Source organism: Cajanus cajan, chromosome 5, assembly GCF_000230855.2.
Source record: "Cajanus cajan strain Asha chromosome 5, NIPB_CcT2T_4, whole genome shotgun sequence".
Lineage (NCBI taxonomy): Eukaryota > Viridiplantae > Streptophyta > Magnoliopsida > Fabales > Fabaceae > Cajanus > Cajanus cajan.
In genome coordinates this window covers 57,180,064-57,190,514 of record NC_138521.1, presented here as the reverse complement: position 1 = coordinate 57,190,514, position 10,451 = coordinate 57,180,064, and the positions used below count along the sequence as shown (strand labels likewise).

General features: G+C 29.8%; 1 long non-coding RNA gene across 1 annotated transcript; it reads left to right on the top strand.

The window, feature by feature from the left end:
* The first annotated feature begins 976 nt into the window (after window positions 1-976).
* Window positions 977-5,438, top strand: LOC145958382 (uncharacterized). Its single transcript, XR_014434134.1, has 3 exons — window positions 977-1,447; window positions 1,584-1,668; window positions 5,085-5,438. It is a non-coding gene; the product is annotated as an uncharacterized LOC145958382 (long non-coding RNA).
* Window positions 5,439-10,451: the final 5,013 nt, after the last annotated feature.

The following is a 10,451-nucleotide window of genomic DNA, read 5'->3' as shown; positions in this document are numbered from 1 at the left end:
ATGACACTATTAAATATTAACCACTTTAGTCATTTGCCTCAAGAAAGAAATTATGTACTTGTTAAATTAAGTTGAAAACACCAATATATTAACATTATAATTTAAACACAATGCAAAACGTAATACATCTAATAGTGAAAATAACTAAAAAGATAGAGGAAAAAAATAAAAAGGTTTTCTCTTTATGATTGGTACAAGCAAAAAACCATGAGAAATTATTAAGCAAAAATAATGTCAATTAATTACAATATTAAGAGATAAGGGAAAGTATAATTTAGAATTATTGTCTAAGATGACAATAAAATATAGAAAACCGCCTTTTTTTTAATAAAAGTTGATGCCCTAGAACTTATTTTCTCTTCTTTTTCTGACTTTTGGTGACCACTTGTTGGAATTGGGACTCCTCTTGTTTAATCAAATTGAAACCACTAGTTGTAATTATATTCATGCCTTACAAAACATCAGCATTAAAATCATCTTCTAAGGAGGGCATTCCCTCCAAAGATGATGTAGAAGGAGGGTCATAAGGTTGTTGAATAACAACATCAACTAACTTTGATTCAACTCTTGCTTAGGAAAATGAACTAGAACAAAGACCACATCATGTTTAGGGAGTTGAAAAGCTGAGGCAACTGCATGAAAAAAAAAAAAAGTTCCAAAACAAGAACAAAAAATTAAAACTTCTGGTAGAAATTAATAATCAAGATTATTTTGTATCTATATACAACAAAAAATGTGACACTCATCTACCCCAAAAAAGATACCAATTAAAGATACAAATAATTCCTAAATTCTTATTTCATACTTATTAAGTTAAAAGTAACTCAATTCAATAGAAAAATAATAATAACGGATAGTGGTAAATAATTCACAACTTAAATATATTGAATTAAAATTAAGAGAGATAACATAGTTTCTAAACTACTCTTAACTCTCGATGTCATATTGGCATCAGTGTTTCTACACGCACCTAGATATCTCCCTGCTCCTCCAGAAACTATGGATTCTCATCTGCAAAACAAACAAAAACATACCAACAAACAAAATAGGGTGTGAGAACAATCTCACACTACTACAAAAGTACTATTCAACTCATTATATCTACATCAATTTTAAGAAAATCGATGTAAAACAAAAGTGTGGTGACATTTTTGTAATTAAATAGAAGATGGAAGTATATGAGAACAAACGATGTAAAAATGAAGTATTTTTACATCAATTCTGGGGGTGTTTAAATCCCAAAAAATTTCTACATCGTTTGTGTTGGTGCTCGATGTAAAATTAGAAGGGCATTATTATTTTACAATGTTTTTATTCGTGACCGATGTAGAATTGGAAGACATTTCTAAACACAAGATCAATCTCCTGCGTTCTCATCATTGCGCGCTTCTCCAACTCAAAATTCTTCGAGTGTTCCTCAACTAATCGTCTACTCTTGTGTAGTAAGGTCATGCCTTTTTCATTGTTTACTAATGCAACTACCGTAGGTCCTCAAGAACTAAGGTTTTCCATTTTCTTTCTGAATGCATTGAAGCCTTCTTCTAATGAATTTTTCTTTTCTTTTTCTGGGTTTGTTTTTGCAGAATTGAACGCATTGTATTCTTTGAATGCACTATTATAGCCTTGCCGGATCCTCAAAACTGCTTTCATCAGAAACTTCGGAAGCTGGTAATTTATTTTTTCCAGAAGTGGAGCGCATATGCACTTTCTTCTAATTCCTCCATGCATTTAACCCATTCTTCTGTTGCTTTTTTCTTCTTCTCTTTTTTCTTTAATTATTGTGCTGTTTGCTCTTACTTTTATGGTGTTTTGGAGTTTCATGAAGCTCCAATTTAGCTTGGAAGAAAAACTTTTGATGTTAATTTTGAGGGTTTTGTTTTTGTGATAATCTGAAACCGGTTTTGTGAAAGGGTAATTATAGTATTGCCAGTTTACTAGGAAAAGAAAAGGATTGTGCCCACAAGTTGAGTATCAGAAGTTAGATCTACTTTGTAAGGATCAAAGGGAAGCCTCTGATTTGATGTTAATAAAATCTCTTTTCTTTTTATTGTATTGTTTAGTGATTTTTGGAACTCTTAATTCCCACTGTTCTTCGTCTTCTTTTCTCTTCTAGACTATAATTACCTCTTTTTAGCTTTTGATTGTTTTAAATCTTCCAATTACCTGTTTGGTTTCATGTTTTGGAACTGTTTTTGGGTGGTTAGTTAGTCGTCCATAAGAAATGCTTTTTAGTGACAGTATATCATCATGTCAATTGATAAGACATGTTGGAATTAATTGGTTAATATCTCGAGATAATTTACTGATACAAAAGCATGAAAGAGTTAGATTTCTCAAATTTATGAAGATGTATAACTCTTTTTGAGAGTTCTGTTAATCTATCTGATTTAAATAATACACTTTTGCAATCTTAAATTTATCTTGGAGCATCTCCTGGAAACTTCCTTGACATGAACCTTTTCTTCTCACTATATTTGAAAATATCATCTGCTTTTGCTACCGAATAAAGGGTTTATGTCTGTAAAATCTCTACTTTAAGACTCGTGATTTGAGAAGGACAAATCTCTACCTGGGTTCATTAAGGACCCTGTTTCTTTAGGGGAAGGGCCAAAGTTTGTTTGTGGTAACAGTTTCTAATTCATTGGCCAGATAGATTACTCTAATGTGATGGTTTAAATGTCATTTTCTGTTTTGGGTAAATATACTATTGCTTACCCAAAACATAATTGTAGATCGTTCTTGAGCAGTTAACTAGTGTTCATGCTGGTTGAAGATCAAAGTTATTTTTTCATAAATAAGTTCAGGGGAAAGTTTTTCCACATTGATTTTCCATGAAGAATTAACCACCATCCATAATAATTGGGTAGTAAGCAATTAACTACAGCATAAGTAGCTGATAATTGGTGAGTTCCTTGTGATAGTGGGTGTTCAACCAACTAATGGTGATTGGTAGTAGAATAGTGTGTGGGTAAGGTGACAATTCATATCATAATTCTTGAAATTTTTCTGTAAAATAGGGTCTGCAACGATAAGCAATCATATTTGTCTGCAAAGTGTATCTTTATTTACTGGATAGGTTCCTGTGACCAGAAGTTTCCTTGGATGGCTACTTTTTATGAAATATATGTATCCTTACTTTCTCCTCATTTTTTTTACGCAGTTTTTGTTTGTGCACCGCACAACCAAACATGTGCTAAGTGAACATTTGGCAAAAGTATAATTGCAGAAAATTGCGTTTGTTTAAAAGGGGGTCAGCTTTTGGGAAATTGGAAAGGAATTTTTTTTAAGCGAAAGATACTGGGTTCAGCTTGAGCTTTTGGTTATATAGCCAAGGGAAAAAATACTGCAAAATTCAATTCAATAGTGTGTGATGTAGAACTTTATTGGCTGTTGCATTAGACAGTCGTAGTTTTTATTTTGTTGTGTTTGAATAGCAGAATGAGCTATTCAAATCTATTAATCCGTGCTAGAATAAATCAAGCAAGCGTGAATTTCATGTTTGATAGATTAATTTTGGGGGAATAATTGATTCCCATTTCCCTCCGGAAAAAATCTCTCCTGAATAGAAGAAAGGAATTATTTTCCACTATAAGTACATGTTTGGTTAAAAACATTCTGGGGAATTTTTGGTTTTTCTTTCTTTCTAAAAGCTCTCTTGAGAAGAAGCAAAAGTGGGGGGATATTTCTTCAAAATAAGTTAAACCAAACCTACATTCAGCCTGCTAATATAAAACTTCCAAATACATCCTCACCATCTTGAATCTCTACTTATCTTTTCCATTTCTTAGATATATAATTTTTAAGATTGGTAATTGGCTTTTGTCCACAACAATGAACAATGTTATACAAGATGCCTACAAAGCAGTTTCTTTCGGAAAATAGAAAATACACTATAACTATTTTTTTTAAAATCCACGAGCAAAATTGTTAGTTAGACTATCATTGCCAAACTTAAAAACAAATATGCTACCTTAAAATTTGATTTGGATAAGCTGTCACTGTATTACTGGGCATTACTAGTTGCTTTCTCCATCAGTCATTCAATAATTTACTGTTAATAATTTGATCAGCAAGTAAATAAATTTCTTAGACTTAATGGAGACGTTTCAAATTTCATAAAGTGAACCTTTGGTTTTGATGACATTTGCATATTCATATTTATGAATGTGAAATCATGCGCTCAAAGTTCAGCATGCCTACACAGAATGTGAGAAAGTATGGCAACTTCTTGCTTTTATCCAGCTTTGGGTTATCTTTTTTGTTTTTTTGTACATTCATTGTTTTCAGTGACAATGTCCTTTGGTTTTTCATATGAATTTTGCATGCTTAGTATGCACATGCTCATTCTGGTAAATTTAATGTTCAATGCTGATTTTGTTTTTAATTCTTAAACTGAGTAATACTATTATTTATTCATTTTGCTGAATTGATCAATATTGTTTTTCTTTACAAAAATTAGTTAACATGAATCATTTGTAAGATTTAAATTAGTACGTTTTGAAATTTGCTTCAAAATTTTCATTCTTAGATGCACTGGTATTAGTGTATAAGCTCATCTTTTGGTTACATGTTCACTTTTGTATATATATATATATCTGCGTAGTTTATATGATTTACAATTGGCTAATAGTATAAAAAAAGTATTTTTAAATTAAATTTTTATCAGTCTTTTTTTTCTGTATTATTTTTGTTGACCCAGAGCAAACTCTATTTGATTATAGGCATATCCTATTGTCTTTCTGCATTTTCTCATGCATATCATGATGCAATTTGTCTCATCTTGATGGATGCTCTTTTCACTCTTATTCTTGGATTCTTTGTTAAAAATGAAAGAACCTGGTTATAGGGAAAGAAAACTTGAATAGAGAACCTGAAAACTATTTTTTGTATTATTATTCAATTAATCTTTGAAATTATGGTCCATTATGAAATGGTTATATATTTGTATTTTTTTTCCCTCCATCTCTCTAGTGGCCATCGGCTAGTTTTTTTCATGTGATATCTTGTTATGATTTATACAACGATCATGTTATATTGTAAGCCAACAATTCCATGTTAACTATAACACCTTGTTTATTTGGCAGGTAGAAGATTTTAAGGACCCATATGTACATCATTAACTTATTCTGCATCTATTTAGATTGTTTCCAGGGCACACAATTAGTCTTGAGAAAACTATAAACCTTTGGAAAGCTATGGAAACAAGTCTAATTAAAAGAGGTCTTTTATGAGAACTTTAATTAAGAGCTAAACTTTTTTAAGAGATAATAGTTATTTTTTCTTACAATATGTATGGAACCACATCTCTTATTCTTTATTATGTTGAAATTTCATACGTATGTAATATTAATATCTCATTGGAAGGCATTTGTATAAAATATTGTCGAATGGTATCATGTGTTTATTCCTTATGAATAGATAAAATGATTTTATGTGTTGAGACTTAGAAAACTTTCAAAGATTCATGAGTTTTAGGTGGGTGAGAATAAAAGAGAATAGAAGAATCGTGAATTTTAAGTGAGTGGAAGAATAAAAGAATCATGAGTTTTACATTTTATGATTTTTTTTTATCTTTCTTACTATTGTTGATATTTTAATTTATTTTCTATCATTATAATGTTATAATTACTGATCTTTAATGTGTGCAAAATTTTTCTTCACAATTTTTTATCATTAAGTTTTATTTTCATTTCTACCAATTGACATTGTTTTTACTTAATAATTTCTTAAGGTTTTCTACTTGTACTAGTCATAAGGAGAAAGTTTTTTTTTTAATTTTTTTTCATTCTTTTTAATTATTTTTCACTTTAAAGTGTATTAGTTCTTTCAAGAGGCAAATGACTTCATGATTAGTACTTAACAGTGTGATGTTATATATAAAAGATTTTGGGATAATTGATGTAGAATTGCTTATAAAGCTTTCTACATCGATGTAGAATAATGTATATTTTACATTTGTTCTAACAATAACTGATGTAAAATATGACATATTTTACATCAGTTCTATCAATATATGATGTAGAATATGGCATATTTTACATCGGTTCTATTAATAACTGATGTAGAATATAATATATTTCACATTTTCTAATAAACTAAACTATCCATCATTTCTCAATTGTTGAAAGAGTATTTTTGTAGAACAAAAAAATTCATTGCATTTAAAATATCTTAAGAATGTGATTGCATAACTTAAAAATAATTACAATTAACTTCTTTTAATTTTATTATTATTATTATTATTATTATTTATTTTAAATGACTTAAAATGACATATAGGAGAGTAAAATAATAATGTGTAAAAATTTCATAACACATTTTTTTTGAGCTAGTCCTAGCCACCCCATTGATACAAGAGGAACGGGCCCTGATTTTGTGTTAGTGTGGAACTATTTGGCTTTTCAAGTAAGTAATTAGTAATTGGTCTGATATGTAAAGGGTTGGGTACCCTTGCATCATATTATTAAATAAATAAGTTTACTTGACTAATAAAACAATGAAATATAGTCAAGGCATTCGCTAAGGTATACAAATTGGGTAAATGATTCAGGTGAAGTATTGAATTTAGGAGTGCTAAACACTAAACCAACTTAAACAGAAAATTTATTCAAAATATCAAAAAACGATTGAAAATCAAAAAGTAATAATTTTATTTATTTATTTATTATTTTTGTAAACTACCCAATTTGGTTCAATATGTTGTTTGAAAATTTCAAACTGACTCAAAGCAAACTGAATAGCTAATTACATGTATTTATATTATTTTTCTGAATGTATAGTAGGTATACAACACAACTTATCCAAAATGACAGAAGTTTAATGTGATATGTACCGGCAAGTAAATTTATATTTTAGTAAGACGTTATTTCTTTAAATTCAATGACTAAACAACAAGACAACAAGTGATATTAGAGTTATCAAAAAGGTTAGAATCCATGAGTTAGTCTCGTCTACCACAAATTCGAGTTGGGTTGGACTAAAAAAAATTACAAATTTTAATATATACATGTCAATTTTAAACCCAATCCACTAAGAACTCGACTAACCAACCAGCATAACACAAAGAAGAAAAAAAAAACCTCAACCCATTAGCTCTAGGTTACACTAGAGCTGTCAAAGTGGCTCCAGCCCGTGGGTCAACCCGGCCCACCTTGAAAACGGGTCGGGCCGGGCCAAAAAAATGAAAAAAATTATGATGTGTCAAAAAATATGAACCGGCCCACTTTCGACCTGGCCCACCCGGGTTGAACCCGTGGTGGGCCGAGCGGCCCACCTGACCCACTTACCAACCCATCCCCTAAACTCACTAACAACCCACTAACAACTTACTTAACTATTTATTATTATATATGCATTATTTTAATAAGATATCATTTTTTTTTATAGATAAAGATAAAATCAATGTTAAACAATATGAAATTACTATAAATTTATCTATCCAAACCTCTAATAAAATTTAATATTGATGAATAATCACTCTCATGAAAGATTTTTTATTTTTTTTGTTTTAATTTTTTAAAGTTGCACACTTATTAATTTAATTTTAATGTTGTATCCATGATACTTAGTTTAATAATTTTTACTTTAGATTAAATATTATTTTACATTGAAATTTATTTTAAATTATGATTTTTTTTTAAAAATCAGGTGGGTTGGTGGGCGGCCCGTTTAGCCCACCAACCCGTGGTGGGCCGGGCCGGGCTAGAAAAATTTGCATAATAAATTTGGTGGGCCGGGCCGGGTTGGCCCACTTAAAAAATGGGTTGAGGTGGGCCGGGCCAAACGGGCCGGGCTGGCCCGTTTTGACAACTCTAGGTTACACTATCACAACAATATGTAGTCGTAGGGTTATTTTCATTTTCATTTTTGTCAAAGTCTCAAACAATATACTGAGAATAGCCCTCTCTCTCTCCCTCTACTAGGGCATCATTGTCCCTCTCCCTCACTCTTCATCTCCTTCTTTATTGCATCATCGCACCTGTGCCATAGTCATTATGTCTCACACCACCGTGCCCCCATGTCACTACGTCTCATGCCATTGTGTCATCGCACTCTACACCACTGCACCATCATCACCACACCCCGTGCCACCATGCCTTGCACCCCTGCTTGGTGTGGAAGTTTTTGTTTTTTTTTTTTTAATTAAGTGAGTCAACTCATTTAATATACTAACCCATGGTGGATCGGGTCAGACTCATTTTTTTTTTGCTCACTTAAAAGTGAGTTGATTTGGATTGACCAACCAAGTAGCCAACCCATGGTGGGTTAGGTCGAACGACCCGTTTTGACATTACTAAGTGATATGCACTATTTTATATAAATTTAGTAATTATTTACTTTTATGTTTAGTGACTAATTTACTTTAAATTTATTATTTATTTTAATTACTTTATGCATATTGTGTTGAAAACTTCTTAATCCTTATTGTCATAATCTCTATTCCTTATGTGGATGTCCAAAAATTTGCACAAGTCTAAATCCCAAAACAATATACCAAAGATTCTAAAAATATATAACATGTTTGGTTATTAAGGATAACATAAATACCTACATCCATGGTTGGTTCTTGATCTAAGTGTTTTTCAATAAATGTTGAAGAATACTTATCCAATTGATTATCATCATGACCAAAGAGAAACTTGTGGTTTTATTGTTCTTTCTTAACTAAATCTCCCATGTTTCCTAATGAGACATTAACCTTTTTTCAAAATTGGGAGAAGGAAGTATGAGCTACTATTCAATATATTGGGATTGTAGTCTTCTTATAGTATGTTAACTTAAAAGTGTTCTCATTATTCTTTAATGGACTAACAATGACATATATTCATTTAAGTCTACACCTTCTAATTTAATATTCTAATAGATTCACTTAATTTGATCACATAAAATAAAATTCAATAGTGATAAATAACGGATATAATTATTTTATAATATTGGCCAACATTAATCATTTGAATATAAAATTTCAACAATTTTTCACTTGGACTATATATTGTAACAATTATATAACAACTCTTTAGGCATGCATTTGCGTGCTATTTATCTTTAAATTTTCATTTTAACAATTTGGTTCATCTCATGTATCAATAATGGACTCAACTCATTAAGACTTTTATCACTAATATAAAATATGACTAGACTAATAGTCACCACATTAATACACTAAATAACATAGATCAATATATGGATGAGTAACATGGAAATTACATGAAATGTCGTTTCAATCATGATTATTTCCAACTAATCTAACTTTAGTCTTTAGATTAATCTAAAATTCTTAAGTGCAAAATAGTTTTACACACACATAATACAAATAAATAATGATTAAAAAACACAAATATTTATTTTTACAAAAAGATACAAATATAACATAAAGAAACATTCCTATTAAACTAAGACAACATCGATGACATCACTCAGAAGAACATGATGTCCATGAAAGACCTTAGGTTTTAGGTCCTTAGTGGAAGAACTAGCATAAAAATTTGTCCATGTATTATCTATGGAAAATATTTATCTAAGCTTTTTTCTTCAACAATAAATATTTATTTTAATAAACTTTTTAATAAATTCTTCATTGTTGTTGAAGTATTATATGACTGACTCATTTTTCATAGTGTAACTTAAGTGATATTTAAATATCATTTACAATATGCTATTAAATAACATAAATATTTTAGTCATACCTTTGTTATTGGACGTCCACTATATTTGCATCCTGAAATATTGGAGTCTAAAACATTTTCATTTGAGATAACTATTGTAATTATAATTTATTAGTGGGAAGAGAGAGAGAGAGAAGTAGAGAGAGAGAGAGAGATTATTTATATTTTTAAGGGCAACCTCCCATTTTGATGTCGCATGGGTCGCAAATGGGATCTTTTTATCTTCAAGTTCTTCCCTTACCTATGCTTTAGGTTTTGCTCTTGTTATGCTTGAGGTGATTGGGCTCGGGCCATACGAATGCATTTTATTGATTTCAAATTGTAGATTTCAAATTGTAGACTAGGTATGTGGGTGCTGGACTCATAATACAACAGAGATTTGTTTGAAGATATTTTTGGAGAAAAATAATCCAATAATAAAAAGAAGTTGGGTCAGTATAAAAAAAAATAAAAAAATTATAATTATAATAATAATAATAATAATAATAATAAATATTTTAAATTTGTGCGTTTATATTTATGATGTAAATGCTATATAACCATAAAATTTCAAAATATAAGACTAATTAAAATCAAGCTGCATAATTCAAGTCATCATCAAAGGCAAAAATTAATAGTGAATAATGAAACTTTGTAGAAAGGGATAATGGAAGGTAACATCATTTTAATCTTAAAGTTTTAGAGTATAAGTTATAATAACTTAATATATATTAAAATTTCTTCTTAAAAAAAATTTAAAATAAAAAATAATATTATAATAAATTAACTTAAGAGTGACACTTTTGT